Source organism: Macaca fascicularis, chromosome 9 (assembly GCF_037993035.2).
Source record: "Macaca fascicularis isolate 582-1 chromosome 9, T2T-MFA8v1.1".
In the NCBI taxonomy this organism is placed as follows: Eukaryota; Metazoa; Chordata; class Mammalia; order Primates; family Cercopithecidae; genus Macaca; species Macaca fascicularis.
Window position 1 is genome coordinate 22,770,373 of NC_088383.1, and position 21,973 is coordinate 22,792,345.

The 21,973-nt window shown below is 33.9% G+C and overlaps 1 protein-coding gene across 5 annotated transcripts in view; it reads right to left on the reverse strand.

Moving 5' to 3' along the window:
• DNAJC1 (DnaJ heat shock protein family (Hsp40) member C1) overlaps positions 1 to 21,973 on the reverse strand; it is a 239,673-nt gene that overhangs the window by 198,933 nt on the left and 18,767 nt on the right. For 2 of the 5 annotated variants that reach the window (XM_074001182.1, XM_074001183.1), the window contains exon 2: positions 7,276 to 7,370. The exons of the other annotated variants lie outside the window; for them this stretch is intronic. The gene's annotated coding sequence lies outside the window, so the exon portion shown is untranslated. The remainder of the gene's footprint in view (positions 1 to 7,275; positions 7,371 to 21,973) is intronic. 5 annotated transcript variants of the gene reach the window in all.

Genomic DNA, 21,973 nt, shown 5'->3' on the forward strand with positions numbered 1-21,973 from the left:
TTTAATTCAGTATTTCACGAAGAACAATCAGTTTGTTGAAAGTCACTCAGTTTTGTTCAAGTGACCAAAGAACATCTTACTTGCTCCTAAGAACCTGTTTCTTTCTGGTTCTTCCTGATCACCATAAAGAAAGAGAATAAATAGCATCATACAGCAGGTAAAAGTCAATTTAATAAAATACATTTTATAAAAAGAAATACACAGAAATATGGATATGTCTCACTAACTACAGCTATTTATAATTAGTACAGCTATTTATAATTAGCTCCACACCCAGTACATAATTTGAATCCCGAACTCACCAAGATTTTCACCAAAAGTAAAAGTTGCTAAGAGTTAACACTGAAACACATACTTGAGACAACTGAAGAACAGTTTTACATGCAAGGTGTGTAAGGAAAATAGAATATACTTTTGGCAAAAGATTATAAAAAGGCATGAAAATGTGGATTTTTCTTGCCTAGATTAAAGTGTTAAAAGATTGTTTTAAGTTAGATAGAATAAAGCTGAAGGTTTGAACAAGTTGTGGAAGGTTTATAAAGAAAACTATTATGTAAAAATCTGCTTTACATAATTGTGAACACTTATGTAAAAAAGGAAGTGCTACTGAGTAGGGCAGTCAATGCCTTACTTCTAAGTACTCAGTGGGTCAAATCATTAATTTACATCTCTTGACTTCTGATCTTTTTGCATCTTTGTATTTTAAATATGTCTCTTATCAACAGCATATATTAATTTTGCCATTTATTTTTTCATTTGGTCAATTTTTGTCTTTAGATAATTTTATTCATTTCCATTTAATGTGTTTATTGATACATGTGAAGTTTTTCTACCTGTTTATTTTTTCAGGGCCTTTTTGCTTTTTTGTTTCTACTCTTTCCTTTCCTTTCTTGACTTTATTTATTGCCTTTATTTATTTTAGAATGAGTGTTTTCCATTTGTTTGTTTTTCTAAACCCTTAGGGGCCACAGGCCCCTTTCTTTCCCCACCCCTATTCCCTATACATTTTTGGAAGTCATATGCTCTATTTAGTGGCTACTCTAGTTAATTTTAGATGCATATTAAATTTAACAAAGTTGTCTAATTAATGTTGTTCCCTTCTGAAAAATATAAAAACCTTAGAATACTTGAACTCTGATCACTCTCATCAAACATATGCCATTATTACCCCAAATTTTATTATTTTATTTTTTTAGACGGGGTCTCACTCTGACCCTCAGGATGGAGTGCAGTGGCACGATCTCAGCCCACTGCAACCTCCGCCTCTTGGGCTGAAGCAATCCTCCCACCTCAGCCTCCCCAGTAGCTGGGGCTACAAGTATGCGCTACCATGCCTGGCAAATTTTTTTGTATTTTTAGAAGGGGTTTTTCCATGTTGCCCAATCTTGAACTCCTGGGTACAAGCCATCTGCCAGTCTTGGTCTCCCACAGTGCTGGGATTACAGGCATGAGCCACCATGCCCAGATTCAAAATTTTAATTTTATCCTATTTACCATCTTTACAAATCAGGTATTTCTCTTATACAGACAATGTTTGCTTAGGATGCATCTATATATTTATTATTATGTTTATTCACTATTCAATGTTACAGCTCAAACTTTCCATCTGCTAATCATGTTCCTTCTTCCTGAAGTTTAGTCTTTGGTATTTGTTTCAGAAAAAGTCTGTTGGGTTTTTTTTTAAATTAACTCTGTTTTTGTTGTTTTTCAGGAACTATCTTCATTGTGTTCTTTTTCTTCATAGGCAGCTTCACTTGGCGTAGAATTCTAGTATTGAGGTTATTTTCCTCAAAGCCCTGAAGACAATACACTCTTTTTCTTCACTGTTGCTATGGAAAAGTCATCAATCTACCATTCCTTTGTAGATAATCTGTCTTTTCTCTTTGATTGCTTTCAAAAATTTCTCCCTCTCTTCTGCATTTTTATTGTTTCTGTTGATGGTTCATTTAGCTTCTTGAAAATACTATATTGTTCAACAATTCTCAAAAATATCTCAGTCATTATCTTTCAATCTTGCCGCTTCTTTGTTCTTACTATTAATATTATACAACTTCCATAACTCCAATTAGATGTATCTTTTATCTCTCACATTTTCTATATCTCAGTCCCTTATGTCTGCATCTCTTTGCGTCTCTAGAGATAATTCAAGATAATTTTTTCTGTTTTCCCTTTCAGTTCACTAACTCTCTTTTCAGCTGAGTCTGATCTGCTGTCTAGTCTATTTTGTATTTTATAAAACTTCTTACTTTGAAATAATTTTAGACTTACAGAAAAATTGTGAAAATAGTACAAAGTTTCCATATACCCTTACCTCAGCTTTCCTGAAAGTTAACCACTCTACAAGTACTAAACCCAGGAAACTCACACACTGATGCAATACTATTGTCAGAGGCATTCTAACCAGAGTGACTCCATTTTGAGTGACGGCTAGGAAAAAGAAGCTGGGACTTGCTAGGCTGCATTCCCAGAAAATTAGGCATTCCTGGCCTCTAGATATTTACATTTAAGGGAACAAATTAATAATGTTTACTAAACAAACCAAGACTTGGGAGTGTCCAGATATCCCGGTATCTGGAGAACAAAGGTATTTCCTAATTTTGCTTTAAAGATAATAATATCAATTTTGCAAAATATAGTAATTAAGAAAATTAATCCTTTAACACAAACCCTTGTAGCAGAACACACCTCCCCGTATATATGAGTATAGTACCTAGGGTGGACACGTTCCTCCTCGTATTTTCGGCAATGTCCTACTCTGTTTATGGAGTAGCTTTACTTTCACCACTTTACTTTGTTAATAAACTTGCTTTTACTTTGCACTGCAGACTCGCCCTAAATTCTTTCTTGCACGAGATCCAAGAACCCTCTCTTGGAGTCTGGATCAGGTACCCCTTTCCTGTAACACTATTACCTAAAGACTTTGTCTAAGATCACTGCATTTGGTTTTCAGATCTCTGTAGATACTTCCAATTTGTGACAGTTCTTCAGTCTTTCTTGTGTTTCTTGATCTTGACACTTCTAAAGAGTACCAGTGAGTTACATGTGAAATGTCCCATAGTTTGGGTTTGCCTGACATTTTCTCATGACTAAATTTAGGTTATGCTTTTTTGGGGTCAAGACAACCATGTAAGTTATATTGTACACATCTCTGTGCATCCTATTGGGGGTAAATATGCTGATACATGTTCTTACTGGTAATAGTAACACTGTTCACTTGGTTAAAGTGGTATCTGCCAAGTTTCTTCCCTATGAAGTTACTATTTTTCCCTATATAATTAATACATATTTTGTGGGAATACTTACTAAGTATTCTGGGCATACTTTTAAAAACTAATTTGAGCATCCATTGATAATTCTTGTCTGTCACAATTATTGCTGGGGTGTTTATCTAGTGGTGATTTTTTTTTTTAATCATCATCAGTCTTACCTTTGTTAATTGGGATTCTACTGTTAAAAAAAAAGCTGTGCTTTCTCCTCTATTTGTTCAGTTATTTATTTATGTAGGTATAAATTCATGGATATTTCTTTTATCCTATAGGTTAAAATCCCTTACTATCATCATTCTGTTGTCTAAGTTGGCCCATATTTGGCCACTGAGAGACCCTCCAAGCTAACTACTGAGTTTTTTGTCCACCTCTTTCTTCTTTTTTTTTTTTGAGGTGGAATTTCACACTTGTTGCCCAGGCTGGAGTGCAATGGCACCATCTTGGCTTACTGCAACCTCCGCCTCCTGGATTCAAGCAATTCTCCTGCCTCAGCCTCCCAAGTAGCTGGAATTACAGGTATGCACCACCACACCCAGCTAATTTTTTGTATTTTGAGTAGATACAGCATTTCACCATGTTGCCCAGGCTGGTCTCGAACTCCTGACCTTAGGCGATCTACCTGCCTCGGCCTCCCAAAGTGCTGGGATTACAGGTGTGAGCCACTGCACCCGGCTTTGCCCACCTTTTTCTTCTTCTTCTTTTTTTTTTTTTTACAGTATCTCTCAATTTTTTTTACAGTCTTATTGAAATTTACATACCACACAATTTACCTATTTTAAGTGTACAATATAATTTTTAACAAATGTATTTAGCTGTGCAACATTTATCACAATCCAGTTTTAGAATACTTTCATCACTCCAAAAGTTCTATAATGTCCATTTGCAGTCAATCCCTGTTCCAATACCCAACTGCAGGCAAACACTGATTTACTTTCTGTGTCTTTAGTTTTACCTTTTCTAGAAATTCCATACAATATGCAGTCTTATGTGTCTGCTTGTTTCATTTAGCATGATGTTTTTGAGGTTCATCCATACTACCACATGTATCAGTTCTTCTTCTCTTTTTTTAAATTGCGAAGCAATACTCTTTTAAGCACTTCCTTACTTTCTTGCACCACAGTGTTCCAGGATCATCTTCTATTTTTCCTGTCCCAGCCCTAGAATCAACCATTTCTCTAGGCATCCCTATCTACCCACTGAGTTTTTATTTCAATTCCCTTTTTCATATTTAGAAGTACTATTTAGTTCCTTTTAAATCTGTTTGGCTGTTCTTTTAAAAGTATTAGTTAGGATATAGGCTAAGACCCTGTAACAAAGAGATCATAAAATACGTGGCTTAAATAAGAGAGAAAATGGTTTCCTTCTCATGTAATAGTCTAGAAATAAGCTGTGTAGAGCTAGTGAGGCAGCTCAACACATACTTCAATCTCTGGGTCCAAATTCTGCAGACTCGAGTTTTCATCAATGATCAGTATACAAGAAAAGGAAATAGATAGGGGGCAGTACACATGCCTTCCTTTTTAAGGCAAAACACAAAGGTGTCACACATGACTTCTCTTCTGAATCCACTGCCAAAACCTCAGAGGCCATACCAACATTCAAGGGAAGTTAGTATATGCTGTTTCCAGCTTGATAGCCATATATCTATACAACTTAACTTACTACCTTCTAAAATAATAGAAAGATCAAACAGTCACTTAGTCTCAAGTTTCTAAAATGAGCCTCACACAATACTACCCATTATTGACAGATACTATTTGAATAGTTTTATATTACATCAATAAAGTTCAATTAAAAATTTTTCAGGATTTTCACTCAGCCATTTGCAAGGGATTATTTATACTTATCAGTATCTTTTCCTCTCTACAAGTTACCACTTTCTCAAAGTAAAAGGACTAAACAAGTAAAAGAACACACAAGGAGTTCAACAATAAAAGCACACTGCCATAAAACCTAAGATAAACTATTAGCTAACATTCGTTAAGCAGTGTATTTTACATACAGAATTTCATCAAAACCTCACAATCACCTTACAAGGTAAGGGCTTCTTATCTCACAGGTAAGAAAACTAAGGATTAGAGACCTTATGTTACCCAAGATCATAAAATTAGTATTACAGCAACCCAACTTTGAGTTCCTAGCCACTATGCTTTAAAAATGGGTATTTTCTCCATACTTTAAATTCTCAAAATTCATGACATATCTTGAAATTGCTAGCATATTACAAACACTGCTGTAGCAGTAATTAGTGGCAATAACAAGGCAGCTGTCATTCCCTGTGTGTCCACAAAACTTGTAGAATTTGAGTTGGAAGAAAATCCTAGGAGACTGGGCACAGTGGTTCACACCTGTAATCCCAGCACTTTGGGCCAGGCCGAGGTGGACAGATCACTTAAGGTCAGGAATTCGAGGCCAGCCTGGCCAACATGGTGAAACCCCAGATCTAATAAAAATTTAAAAATTAGCTGGGTGTAGCAGCACATGCCTGTAATCCCAGCTACTTGGAAGGCTGAGGCAGGAGAACTGCTTGAACCCGGGAGGCGGAGGTTGCAGTGAGCCAAGATCGCAACACTGTACTCCAACCTGGGCAACACAGCAAGACTTCATTTCAAAAAAAAAAAAAAAAAGGGAAGAAAATCCTAGGGACAAAGAGTTGGAATAACCTTTTAACTCCTAAAATCCAAAGAACTGTGAATAGAGGATGAGGGTGGGGGATATCAGACATATTTGGCAACATTTCCAAAATGGGTATAAAAATCAATTAACTCATCATAATTGCAAAGTTGGCTTAAGAATTCAGCGCCAGTGGTTCTTGATTCTCTTTAGAAATACTGAATAAAGACTGCATGTAGAAAAATTGAACACCAATGACTGAGTCAAAAAGTGATTCAAATGAGTCGAATTCTGAATGTAAAGAACAATAGCAATTCCTTAGCCAGTTGATTTCACAATACATTTTCATTTTCAGGTATGTACGAGAGTTATAAATAATATAATCTATGTCTTACTAATTCTGATAGGGTTATTTTAACAAATATAAAAATTCTAAATTTTAAAAAGCATTGGCAGTATGTTTCCTTTTTAAGTAGTACATAAAATAATGGTGTGGCCAACTATGAATAGCAGAAACAGTGAATACTCTGTGATTCACTATATAGCATCCTATGACTGGTATTATATTACAAGGATATAACATCAATGAAATCGTATTCCCATCTCTAACCCCATCTTCTGACCATGAGCTTATGCATTACGTAGGATGGAAATGTGGTGATTAACCCATTTTGTCACTTGGTACTTTCCCAATTTTTTCAGATTCATAAAGTATAATATTTATCTGCTGAGTTTCCCATTACTCAGTTCCTGATTTTCTTTACACCTTAACCTACATACAGTTTGTAAGACTGAGAACTAAAAATAGGTATTTAAGTTACTTTCTTCAGTTATCATTATTATCAGGAAGATTTTTAACAATTTATTTGTATTAGCATTTCTCACTACTCAGCATTTTGGTGTTTCTAAGTTTTCTTCACTGGAAGAATTTATTACAAACACAAAGTTAAAAATAATGTAATTCGGATTTATATTAATATAATTTTGTACTATCCAGTACAAAATACATTACAAATTTATATAGTACAAAATTACATTAATAAAAATCTGAATTACATTATTTTTAACTTTGCGTTTGTAAAAAATGAATACTATACATTCGGTAAATTCTCTCTGTGTCCTTCCAAATTGTATCATTCTGAAAGCTTAATTATCTAATAAATTCTCTCATTTTCATATTTTCCTAAGTTGTTAAAGGAGGTCAATAGAAGAAAACAACAACAAAAATTCCACATTTCTTAACAGGTATTAAAATATGACTTAAAAAAAACCAAAAAATTTAAAAATAGCACTGGAATCAGAAACCAAACAGAAGCAGGAAATTCTCAGTTACAGGATAGGCTAATAAACATTTTTAAATTAAGGATTTGAAATTTATCAAGAGGGGAGAAAGTACTTGCAATCCTGTTCAAATATTTGTTCCTGTCCTTCCATAATGAATGTTTTCCTTTGTAGATCTCGACAAACTCCTTCCCATGTCAGCATCTCTATCTAAAGGTGACAGACCAAAGATTTATTTTCAGACATGGACCATAATGGAATACAGAGTTGACTTGATGCCTGTAGTGCTATTCCCACAAAAATATTCCTGAAATTATTTTCTCAGGCATAGTTAGTACGTTCTATGACTATGGTAGGAAAAAAAAGATCAAATTATTAGCCAAAGAGTTCTCTAATCATAACCTAATTTTTCTGTATTTCTAATATCTTACATACCTTTAATTCCATCTGATAGTTTTGAAATATACCTTCTAAACTTTTCCCCTACTTATTGAGGTCTAGTTGACAGTTAAATACTGCATATATTTAAGTTATACGACTTGATAATCTGATAAATGTATACACTATGAAAGTCACCGCAATCAAGCTAATTAACATATCAATCACCTTACATAAGTATCTTTTAACATTTTTTTAGTTTCTACACTTTTATACCATACTGAATAAAACAGTATTTTAGTTTATCCTGATATGACACTAGACACAGAAGTATATATGAGTATATATAATAACTATCTAATCTTACATGTGGCATAACACCTTTGAATTTATCATTTCTCTAGAGATATTTAGGAAACCAATGACTGCTACTGAATATTTCCCTTTTAACATTAGATTTGCCTCATCAACAATTCAGTAATAGTTGGCAATGAAATAAATAATTATTTAGATATCTTCTATTTATGTCAAGTAATGAACTGTTTATCTTAACAATATATTTCCACTTTAGAAGTTAAAATCATTACAAAGAGTCATATCTTATTCTTCTCTGTTATGTATTTATAATGACCAACTTACTTAAGTTTTTAAGTTCTATGAGAAATCAAAAGAAAAGAGCAACTGAAAACAGAATTTGAAGAATCTTTTAATAAGAAACACTTGCTTAGAATAAATGATATATGAAAAACAGGGACAATTTTTTAAGCTCCTTCCTTCGAGAAACAAAAGATGCTGTACTTTAAAAAAATAATAATTTGTCACAACAAATTTCTGCTCATGTCAGAAACTCTTCTAAAACTTATTTTGAAAATATTCTGAAATGAGAAGTTTGACATCAAAATTCAAATTACTTCTGTTAAAACTGTCATTAAAACTAAAGAGCAAATGGTACAAATATGAATATATGACAAAGATAACTAAATCATTTTCCAAACTTTAGACTTTTAGATCAACCTCCATGGTATTATAACTGGAGGATATTAAGAGAAAATATGATTGAATGTGTCATGTAAACCGACTTCAAATATGCAAAAAAAAATGCAAATTCTCAGAAAACCTCAAAAATTGGACTCTATAATTTAAGCTCACCCTCTCTCACCCCACTTTTCCTTTATCTTCTTTATTTTGTATATATCTGCATAAAATTAAAAACTACATTCTACTGTAGTGGTTCACTGACATAGAGTGTGACCTAGTCTTTGTTTTGCTTTCAAGGGGACTTTTGTAAAATATAACATAAGTAAATTACTAAAATAATGAAATTAAAAAACAAAGACATATAAAATGTAACTCCAAATAGCATTGTTATTAGATTCCATAGGCATGCAATTACCACGTAAAATTGCTATAAAATTTTCTAAATGTTTAGTCTCAGTTTCTGTTCTTATTTTACTGCAAACAAGTAACAATCTGCAAACCAGCACAAGTCCACAGACTATATTTTAAGTATTTTGAGTAGCACTGCCCCAGGTAGGGATCAAGAAAGACATTACACAAAAAATATTAATTAGGAATTTGTACTTAAAGCTTTAAATGATAAATAATCTATAAATTTTCTGCTTAAGAGTATGTATTTAAATCTAAAATAAATGCATCAATGTAACTTTCTTCTCAAAATTAAGCAGCAGCTTTATCACATTTGAAAACAAATACAGAGTTTGAAGGATATTTGAGCATGCAATTAATTTAAATGAGAAAAAAATTTGGCCTTGAAGATAAAATAAACTCTACAAGTTAAATTAATCTAATCTGACTGCCTGTTTTCCCTTAAGAGTAACACTGGTTGTTAAATCGGTCCTATAAATAATTTCTATTTGTCCAATATAAAACATTACTTGTTCTAAATGAGTGATTAGGAGGTTACAGCTATGATTCATGTAAAATGAACAGATGATCACCCACTGGTTTTAAAACAGATCTATTTCTGCGCTAACTACTACTGGAGAAGAGTTGCTGATATATTTCCTGTTCTACACCAAGAAACTGAAAACAGGGTATTTCAGGTTGAAAACAGAACCAGAGAACTAAATACAATAATATTTTCCAATAAAATGTCTTTGATTCAAAAGAATAGAAAGCTGAAAGGCCCTTCAAAATATAACACCATTTTTCAAATCAGCTTCCACCTTGTTCACAACTTTATAAATCACATAGTTAACTGAAGTAAAGAAATATTAAAAACTGATAATTTGTGAATAAGCCTTAAGGAAGCAATAAAGCCAGAAATGAAATTAATAAATACATATTTATATTTACATTACCTAAATAACAGGGCTGTGTATTGGATGTGTATTGTGGTTTATCAGTTCTGCAAAAATCAAAATTTCTATAACCAAAGAAGAAAACTTGTTACTTCCAATATTTGAACTGCCATAATTATAGTAGCAGTCTTTCCTATGTGACTCCTGAAGGCAAATGTAGCACCAATAAATGAAACTGACAGTTATCAGGTTAAGTTTTAATAACCACACTAACAATGAAAATGGCTGCCTAAGAAGAAAGTCCTATATTTCTATTACCAGAGAAAATCAAGCTGAAGGTACATAACCAACCATTAGACTAAAATTATTTTCTAACGTTCTATTCAATACCAAGATTCTATTGTTCTATTGTGATCCTAGCAAAGGGATAAATATTTCCTAGCACTTGGCTAGAATCCATCTTCTGTTATACAACAGATGCAAATGATAACTTTTTGCTGAAATGAATCTAAATCCACATACTGAGCTATATCAGTATTCCTCAAATATGCAGTTGTACCTGAGGTTACTCATATTAGGTAAAAGAACTGTGTTTCAAAACAATTGTGTGACAAACCCGACTGTGCATAGTTAACAAAATTATTTTTGGTAATTATTTACTAAGGCTGCATAGTTTTATGCTCACTACTTTAAAAAAAAAAAAAAAAAAAGAAGTGGTAGAAAAGATCTGGAGATGAAAGTTTCTTTAGCTTGAAATATGATTTTTGGCCGGGTACGGTGGCTCACGCCTGTAATTCCAGCACTTTGGGAGGCCAAGGCAGGTGGATCGCCTGAGGTCAGGAGTTCAAGGCCAGACTGGGCAACATGGTGTAACCCCATCTATACTAAAAATACAAAATTAGCCAGACCTGGAGGTACATGCCTGTAATCCCAGCTACTTGGGAGGCTGAGGCAGGAGAATCACTTGAACCTGGGAGGCAGAAGTTGCAATGAGCCGAGATTGCACCACTGTACTCCAGCCTGGGCAATCGAGTGAGACCCGTTTCAAAAAACAAAAACAAAAACAAAAACAAAAAACCAAGAAATAGAAAAAAGAAAAGAAATTCGATTTTCAGTGGTAACCTACCAACCAGATAGGTCTTAACACTTTTCCTTTTAGTAATGAGGAAGTTAGGCTCAATCTCACCAGTTAAAATGAAAATTTAAACAAAATGGAATGTTCACCCTCAAGAATATAGGAAATGTAAAAGTCTGGCTAGAACGTCAAATACTAATTAGGGCATGGGGAGTGTAAATTAGTACGGCCACTTTGGAAAGTAATTTTGCTGTGTCTAGGAAGATTCAAAATAGTATGTAACCCGTGATGCAGCTAACCCATTCTGGGTACATAATCCACAGCCGATTAAGATACACAGCACAAAATTTATTTTGTATCACACCATAAACTTTTTTTATTGAGACCTACAGTAGGAAATACATTTTATATCACAACTCAGAACACAATTATATATATTTCATGAAAAAGTAAGGACCTTTTACCCTGACACTTTGTACTGCATTCTATTCTTCTTAAAAGTACAGATTCCAACTTATTACACTGGCTTCATTACCTGCTGTTTAGAAAACATTGCTCTAAAAACCTGTAGCAATATATACAAGACAACATTTATAAGGTTGTTCACTGTGATATCATTTAAAATGGAGGAAAAAACAACGTTACTTACACATTCATTAATAGGTAGATAACTGCAAAATACAATCTAATATGAAGTAATTAATGGTTTAAAGTAGATTTCTTTATGTAATATGTATACTTCTTATGTAATATGTATACATCTTAAAAATATAATGCAGGGTAAAAAAAAAAATGTTCCCAAAATAATATCATTTATGTAAATTTCTAACAATACCATAGTATGTTTATGAATACATATACACAGATATAAAATTATAAAAATAGTATGGAAGTATAGATTTTAATATATTAACTCACAGTAGACTGGGGGTACTCATACAGTATAGGCTGGTTAAAGAGGACTTCAGCACTACGTATGTAATGTTTTCATTTTTACAGAGCTATTTAAATGTTACTTTAAAATAGTTATTTGAAAGAGTTGCAGCAAGTTCTGAGAATTTAATTGGTAAAATGGGAGTAGAGGCGAGAAGAAATGAGGTATAAAGGAACAGAACCAGGTTATAAATATCCCAACTCAAATCAATGAATATGAGAAAAAAATAAGCTGCAATAAATAAATAAATAAATAAGAAAGAGAGTGAGAGATACCAAAATCATAGACTAAGGAATTATTAGGGAGGTATACTGCAATAGCTGGGGGAAAAAGGCATGAAGTGGGCTGAAAAGGCAGGAAGAAATGGCCTAACAACTGGTAAACTGATGCATTCCTCATTGGTGGTTCAACTGTATAAATAAAAGGGTGGCAGCTTAGTGGGAAAGTACTTAGCAACTCTGTTTACACAGACAACAGAAAGTGCCACTAGAGTGGCAAATTGAACTGTGCAAGGCCAATTAACCCCTTCACCTTAGTGTTTTATACTAGCTATCTTACTTACTGTGCCTCTGTTAGATCTACACTGATATGTGTTAGAACCAAATGCAATTATAAATCATTGTTACATGTATTGATGAATCCTGCAAATTCCATGAAGCACATTAATTTTATTTAGTGTTCTGAATACCTTCTTTGCTACTCTCATCTGGTTTTAATTAAGAAACACTTTCAAAGGAAGAAAGGTTACCCAGAAACTCAAACTACACGTGTCCTTTATTAAACTATGAACTGATTACTACTCAACTTTTTTGGCCTAAAGTTTTTTGTTTTTTTTTTAAGTTAGATTCACCTCAAATTTTTTCTAGATAAATTAGGGGGAAATTAGGGAAAGAGTAACATATTTAGATGGGCAAAAATATAATAGGGAAATCTTCAAATGCACTGAAGAGGTCCATAAATCAGCTGCTGCATAAGCAGCTTTATCTACAATTACAATTTATTACTTATAAGAGTAACTTTGAATCCTGAAGGTCCACATAATAAGATTTTTTTTTCAAAAGACAGTAATAGATTTATTGCTGGAAACTGTATTCATCTTCCTGATTCCAAAGTACAGTCATGTATCTTCTTTATCCATATTTGAGAACAAGCATCGAATTTTTTACATATTCTACAAAATCTAGAAAAGTATCATATACAAACCAGGCATGAAATATTTGGTAATGAACATATTGTAAAATGTTGGCATATGTAAAAGGCTTTGATTCTATGAGGTAGGGCCAATAATAAAAGTATGTGATTATTCAGCTGTAAACTAAGGCAATCCACACAAACATTTATTAACTGTTACACTACCTTTTCCCTACTACCCACAGGTCCTGAAAGTACCAACATCATCCCACTGTCATCTGAAATTACATGCCACGTCTTCTCCTGGCCACATTATTTGTCACTGAATCTTTGTAATAATACTTCTTAAGACGCTAGTCAAATAATAGGAAAATGCCAACAGACCATATTGCTGGGGGAGAGTTTAAACGAATATGTATATACTGTATTCCTTAACCCGTCAAAAATCAATAGAAGTCTGAAAAGGTTACCCTTGCATTTTAGGAGCAAGGGATGTTTTCCAGTTTTGTTTTTTTCTCAGCTCTTCCCACTAACAAAAGGCAAATGAGCTAGAGAATTCTGCCTTCCTTATGCTACAGAGGCTATGTTTAATGACTCCTGTGGCCATGTTAAAATCAGTGGAGGAAGAGACAAACACCGTAGCTTCTGCCTTTCTCTGTCTTCTTGAATGCCACCTGCCCACCCACCAGGCTCCCCTATTTCTCTTTTCTTCTGTAACAACAACAGCACAAACATTGCAAAAGCAACCAATCAAAACAAGCAGCATCAGTAAAGGGGGCCAATGGTAAGCAACAGAAGAAAAAAGCAGTGACAGTCTCCAATCTGCTTTCATCAACGAGCCAGAGCATACTAAGGCTTCTTTGTAGATAGGTAGAACATGGTGGACATTCACACTGCTGGCCTCTTACTCTCCCAGCAATTCTCACAAACACAAAAGCAGAATCCTAGGACTCAGCACTTAAATACCAGAACAACATTCAAGACCTTATCTTAGCAATTTTTTAAAAAGAAAACTACCACACTTAAGAAATGAAAAAAAAAAACAAACACAAAATGACTATGCAAGTAAACTTTTATTATGTAGCTAAAAGCTGCAATTTATATAGTCTAATTAATCTACAAAGCTCAGTTTCTATAAAACAACTATTAGCAGGTTTTCTTCAAGAATTTACTCCTTATTTTGTAAACATCCACATGAACTAAAAGATGAATCAAAACAACAACTCTGAAGGAGACATAATTTCCCAAAGTAGTAATTACAAACTAAACCCAAGAAAAGACTTGTGTGGCTTAAAGAAGTACAGAATATCTATTTACATAGTCTGAACACCCTAATTCTAGAAGCCAATTTTGAACTTGAGTTTAGAATTGATTCCCAGTGCAGGAGACCAAAATATACATGCCCAGGAGCCAACAGTCAATTATTAAGATTTTTTTCACATTAAATAAAACATCTTAACGCATCTTAACACATCCAATACATATTTAAGAGTCAGGAGGCTTATGTTGTAGTGCAACCCTGCATATGAACATTATATCATTCTAAATCCCCACTTCCCCACCTGGATAGTGAGGGTTCCTACTCAGTGTTTTCTCTCTTTTGGAAAGCTGATGAGATTGTCTAATATAAAAATTCTTTGAAAAGCCTACAGAAAAATAGTAAGTAAATTTCTTTTCAAAGTGACAAGGGAAAAAAAAAACCTATGTCCAAGATATTTTTCTATATTTGTACATCAAAGCAACATTTAAATGATATTTAACTGCAAAAAGTTTTTTTAAAATAAGAATGTCTATTTTTTATACAGGAGCATTTGACTTATTTTGTAATTTAGATAAGCTTCAATAGTTTCTCTTCCTAAAGTTCTTTCACTCTTCACAAGTTCTTCCATCTATCTCATTCCTCATCATCCAAATATATATATAGATTTTTCTTAACTTTTTAAATAGGTAATACAATATTCAAAAAGTACTTATGAATATACAAGTTCCCTGGCAACCAGTCACCCAGAAGCACATCTCCATCAAGAAGGAAATTTGAACAGAGGGAGAGAGAAACATGCAACAACATGCAAACTCTTTAAGAATTTCCATTATTTCTTGAAGCAAGATTTTGTAGAACTAATACACTGATAAAGTATAGAATTTGAAAGCCTCTCCTTTCAGTAAAGTGGGAAAGTCGATTAGCAAGTGAAAAGATCGGCTCAGAACCTAGTAAGACAGGGGTCAGCAATTTCTTAAGCTTGAAGTGCTTTCAGTAAAACCAGACAATGCTAGGGAATTGCACACACAGGCCTAGTATTTACGGACAACATGCAGCAGTCTATCAATTGATTATATTCTGTCTTCCAGTACTATCAAATTATTTCCTGTATGTAAAAGGCAGGAATCATACACTTCCTTCAAAGATTCCATAAAACCTGGCAGTGCTAGTGACTACTAAAGTAGATGAAGTAGAATGAGGCACAGGAAAAAGAGGGAAAGAAGTTAAAAGACTGTGGAAACATACACAAACTACCCACAAGAGCTGATACAAGACCCAAGGATCCTAAGGTGAAGATACCTTCAAAACTGTATCATGAAGCCACCATTTATTCAGAGACTGTAAATTCAGTAAGTGATATGTTTATACGATATTATCAGAAACATTTAAGGCTATAAAAAATACATATATAGGAAATATCGACTCTGGTTAAACACACTGTCACTGAGGTGCAATCGGTTACTCAGATTATTACAGATTAATTGCTACTATGACTTTTTTAACTTGAATGATCTTACATATAATTAGTAAACAGCGGAATGATATTCTTATAATGCAGTTAGGTAAGTTCGACTTGATTTTTTTTCCCCTGGCACACTCATTTTTTTTTTTAAATGATCCAAGATAAGTTTTCTTACAATTAAAGACAAAACCTTAGTAAAATATGAAGACATTTTAAAAAACCAGCTAGAAATCTATTAGACATGCCTTCTATTAATATAAGTAATAGCTGGTTTTGTGGCTTCAAGAACTTCTATGGTTTCTACTATGTAAAGCTATCTGATGAATCTCTGAGTGCAGCTCAAGAAGCTGCGAAGACATTTCCTCCATTTGCAAACTTAAGGATTAGTAACAAGGGCTATTTTCTGAATCATATTATGTGTTTTTATTCAACTGATCTAAAGAATCTATATCCCAAATAAATATGAGAACAAGGGTTTAAAGGATTTTAAGAACTATGACGCTACGTTAAGATGCTGGAGGAGATTTAATTAATTTTTTACAGTAGTATTAGTTTCATTAGTGCTTATAAGGTTTCACAGATTTTGAACGCTCTACCTCAACCCTATTTTTCCTATAGGTACTGTTATTTTTATGGTGTGATTTTGCAGAATATGAAGCCATATATGGTTTTACAGTGGGAATACATGTACTTGGATCTGGTCTACCTGTATAAAGTAAGAAATAATGGAAAGTAAATTAAAGACAGAATACCTGTAAAGGAGATATCCCTATTTATAATTTTTTCTTTTTCACCATGACTTTACCTTCTGCAAGTCAATCAAGCTAATGTACAATGGATAAAAGGACTATCAAGCTTCTCTTTCTTACCTACCCACAGCAAAGTTTATTCCAGGCCTTTGACATCTTCATTGTTTTGGATAATAATCAAAGCTTTCTGCTCCTATGACTTTTTCATTCTTCTTATTATGAACCCTGTTCAGAGTTTATTTTTGTCTTGTTCCCCAGCTTATTTTTCCAGAATCAAAACATTAACAGAGTTGTGAGGCTGGAAAGTCCTTAGGTTATCTAGTCTAACTTTACACTATTCTATATTATTAGCTACAAATATTTACTGACCACAGTGCTAAACAAGTGCTAGAAATGGCAGTGAACAAAAACAGACACAAAATCCAGATACTGAACAAACTATATACACATATATATTTCCCAGTTCTGTCCATTAAGAAGTAATTTCCTACAAGGAAATTAACAAAGAGAAAATCATAACTTTACAGTGGAGAAACCTGGCAGACACTTAACTAAATGATCAAAGTTAACATCATCTGTGAGGAGATAGATGGATATCATGTGCCTCCTGATACAATACGCTGAAAAGGGCACAACACTTCCATGGTATTTATAACAAACATGCATAGCTTGAATTTAATCATGAGGAAACATTAGACAAACCCAAACTGTGGGACACTTCAAAATATAACTGTCCAATCCTCTGCAAAAGTGTCAAGGTCAAGAAAGACAAAGACCGAGGAACTGTCCCAGAGTGGACATAAACGAGATAAGACAACTAAATGTGTGATTCTGCACCAGGAAAAGGATGTTAATGGGACAGCTGGAAAATCTGAATAACATCTGTAGATAATAGTATTATTAACAGTGTTAATGTCCTGGTTTTTATCAATTTATTAAGGTTACATCTGAGAAAGCCAGGTAAAAGGTATATGAGAACTCTGTATTATTTTTGCCACCTTCTGTTAAGCCTAAAATTATTTCAAAATAAAAAATTATAAATAAAAAGTTTTAAAATATATTTCTTAAGTCTAATATTTGAAGTCAGTGATCACATATTTCCTTAGCCTTTCCTTTTCAGACTAAATATGTTCTTCTTTTTGGGCAAGATTCCCAGAACCCCTACTGTATTTGTAGCTCCTCTTAAAAAAAAATTCAGTTTGTTAATATTCCTCCTAAGTGTGGTACCAGGAGTGTTTATAATACCTTGATGTAGATTGCATTAAATTTCTCATTTTCTGTGATCAAGTCACTCTCTGTTTCTACGTTTATTAATGCAAATTACAGTTGAATTTTAAAAGCAGATGCATAATGCTGCTGGCCTAATTCAGCATGTGAACAACTAAAACCCGAGTGTTTATCTTTACTGAAGTCAAACCAGATCTCCCCGTTTTATATTTGTGCAAATCATTTTCTTAAGCAAAATGAAGAATTACATTTTTCCCTGATTACTTCCATCCTTTCAACTCATAGTTTACGATGGTATGGGGACCAGTTAGATTATTCTGAATGACAATTCTATCATTTACTCATTTGGCACGTATTGAACACATACCATTTGCGGTGTACTATAAATTAAGAATCTATTAAAAATTTGCCATGGAATTGAGAGCAGTCATATCTGACCGGAAGAGCAAGCAATGGAGACAATCTTAATAAAATGGGATTAAATTTGGGCTGGGCCTTTAAGAATAGGTAACACTTAAATAGTAAGAAACAATTACAGAATAATGGTTATGATCTTTGAGCCTAACAGATAAGTTCCACCAGTTGTTAGTTTTCTGAGACTGGGCAAGTCTCTGAAATTCAATTTCCTCATTTGTAAAATGGGATAAAATACCTAACTAAGTAGGGCTGTTTTAAAAATTATATAAGACAATAGGTATATTCAAAACCAGCTTTTTCAGCAGATGGTGCCAGGAAAACTAGATATCTGCATGCAAAAGAATAAAACTGAACCCTTACCTTTAACAAAGACTCTCTTCTTGACCAAACTCTAGTCAGGCTCCTCTAAACCATCTTCACAGCTAGGCCTCAACTTTTGAACTTCTATCTCCTCCTCTGCATCATCCAATTTTAGCAAGAATTCTGCTAAGAGAGTTAAGCCAGAAACCCTACCATTGATATCTGATCACCCTCAATATATCTGACCAAATTCCTCATTCCCCACCAACCCCCAGGTGATACCTGATTATCTTGACTGCCTTTGGCAAAAACCTTGTTCAACTGATTTCACCAGAGACCCCCCTAACTCTGATGTTTCCTCTAATCTTCCATCCACTGACCCTGTTCCTTGGCTATAAATCTCCACTTTCCATATTCAGAATTAAGCTTCAGTCTATAACGAAGTCTATTCTCTCCTACTGCAACTGATCCTGACTAAAATTTGTTTTTACTGCTTTAACTACTGTCAGGTTCTATTTTTCTTTGATGCCTCAAATCATATATATAAATTGACTAAAAAATAGATCGAAGACTAACATAAGAGTTTAAACGATAAAACTCTTACAAGAAAATATATGGGAAAAAACTTCCTATCAGATTTGGTGATGATTTTTTGATATGACAGAAGTACAGGCAAACAAAAGAAAAAAATAATAAATTGGACCTCATCAAAATGAAAACCTTTTGTGCATCAAAGGACACTCGTAAGAGAGTAAATAAACAACCCACAGAATGGGTGAAAATATTTGCTAATCATATATCTGATAAGAGATTAACATCCAGAATATATGAATAACTCCTACAACCAACAACAAAAAAATCCAATTAAAAATGGACAAAGGACTTCAACAGATAGTTCACCAAAGAAGACAGACAAATGACCAATAACCCACATGAAAAGATGCTCAGTAACACTAACCACTAGGGATATGCAAATCAAAACCACAACAGATACTACTTCTCACCTATTAGGATAGCTATCATTTAAAAAAGTAGAAAATAAGTGCTGATGAGGATGTGGAGAAACTGGAACTCCTGTACATTGCTGGTAGGAATGTAAAATGGCACAGCAGCTATGAAAAACAATTTGGTGGTTCCTCAAAAATTTAAATACTGCCTGGGCAACAAAGTGTGATCCTTTCTCTACAAAAAATTTTTTTTAAAAATTAGCCAGGCATGATGGCACATACCTATAATCCCAGCTACTTGGGAGGCTGAGGCAGGAGGATTGCTTGAGCCTGGGAGTTTGGGGCTGCAGCAAGTTATGATCATGCCACTCAACTCCAGCCTGGGCAAGAGAGGAAGACTGTCTCAAAAAAAAAAAGGAAGTTAAATATAGAATTACTATATGATCCAGCAATTCTTCCTCTAGGTATATAACCTAAAAGAATTGAAAGCAGGGGCTTAAACATATACTTGTATACCAATGTTCATAGCAGCATTATTCACAATAGCCAAAGGTGAAAACCTAAACGTCCATCAACAGATAAACGGATAAATAAAAGTGGTATATACATGCAATGGAATATCATTCAGCCTTAAAAAAGAATGAAAATTTGAGATACACTACAACATGAATGAAACCTGAAGACAAGTGAAATAAGTCAGAAATAAAAGGGCAAATATTATATGACTCTATTTATATCAGGTGCTTATAATAGGCAAATTCAAGAGTAAGAAAGTAGATTAGAGGGGCTGGACACAGTGGCTCATGCCTGTAATCCCAGCACTTTGGGAAGCCGAGGCAGGCAGATCACTTGAGACCAGGAGTTTGAGACCAGCCTGTCAAATATGGTGAAGCCCTGTCTCCACGAAAAATACAAAAATTAGCTGGGCGTGGTGGCACTCGCCTGTAAATCCCAGCTACTGGGGAGGTTGAGGAACAAGAATTACTTGAACCTGGGAGGCAGAGGCTGCAGTGAGCAGAGATTGCGCCACTACATTCCAGCCTGGGCAACAGAGTGAGATTCTGTCTCAAAAAGAAAGAAAGTAGATTAGAGGTTACCAGAAGCTGGTGGTGAGGAAAGAATGGTAAGTTGTTGTTTAATCGGTGCAGTTTCTGTTTGGAATGATGGAAAAGTATTAGAAATGAATAACAAAGATGGTTGCACAATGTTGTGAATGTACTTAACGTCACTGGTTTTTATATTTTAAAGGAGTTAAAATGCTAACATTTACATTATGTGTATTTTACTACAATAAAAAACAAAAAAGCAGTTTGCATACTGTACTCACAACTCGCATAAGGAGTCAAAAGAAATTTAGGTGCAGTTAACAGTATGAGCAAAGTTACTAAGGCCAGTAACAAAGATACATGAAGATTAAAAACCTGAAATTCTATAGACAAAAATATCAAAAGTGGTTTTCTTCTATCATGTTTTTAAATTTACTTTTTCTTTGCTTTTACATAAAAAATTTTAATAGAAAAATTACTTAAAGAACAATCCCTCATACAGGTAAGAACGGTATATCAGAAACAGGCTGCTTATAACAGAGACCCCAAATAACAACAGCTTAAAAAAATGATAGAAGTCTATTTTTCTCTTACATACAAGAAGAATAGAGGTAAAGCAGTTCCAGGGGCAGTTATGGCCACAAGGACCCAGGCCACTACTATATCTCTTCTCTTGGCTTCTGAAGGTCACTTCAAGTTGCAAGACATCTGGTACGGCAGCTACATACATCTCATCCAATCCCAGTGAATAGAAAAGAAGGAATAAACAAGGGTAAAATGGTGTGTCACCCTTTAAGAGCTTTACCAGAAGCCCAACCCATGTCTTCTGCTCATTGGTCACCACTACCTGTAAAGAAGGCAGAAAAATGTACTTTTTAAACCCCCAATATCCAATAATATAGGAATTCTACTAAAAGGAGAATGGATAGGTGATTAGTCTGCCATATATATTTAAAATCATTTTTTTTCTTCTGAAATTTCAGCTTTCAGCGTTATTTGGAAACTTTTCTAGAAAGTATAAAATCTAATCAAAAGATATAAACACATTAACAAGACACTGTACACTAAAGAAATTACACTGTAATGAATATCAAAACTAAAAACATAGGGAGACCAAGTTCTGACAGCATAGATGCAAAATAGTAGAAATAACCTTGTATACTCAGTTTACACAGAGTTGTGTCTGGGTGTGCACGTGTATGTACAAAGAGGATGAAGAGTGAAAATGTTTAAATGCTCAGACATATAATTCACAATTTAAGTTCTTTTACAGACTAATCTACAAATAAGACTCAATTTAGAAAATTCTGAAAATTTCCCATAAAATAACATGTCTTATTTTTCCAACAGCTTGGTTGAGGTACAATTTACATAAGATAAAATCCACCCATTGTAAGAGTATAATACATTTTGATAAATTTATAGAGTTGTGCAACCATCACCAAAATCCCATCTTAGAACATTTCTATCACCCTACAGAGATCTCTCCCATCCATTTGCAATCAATCCCCATCCCCAGACAACCACTACCCTGCTTTTTTCTTTCTTTCTTTTTTTTTTTTTGAGATGGAGTCTCGCTCTGTTGCCCAGGCTGAAGTGCAGGGACATGATCTTGGCTCACTGAA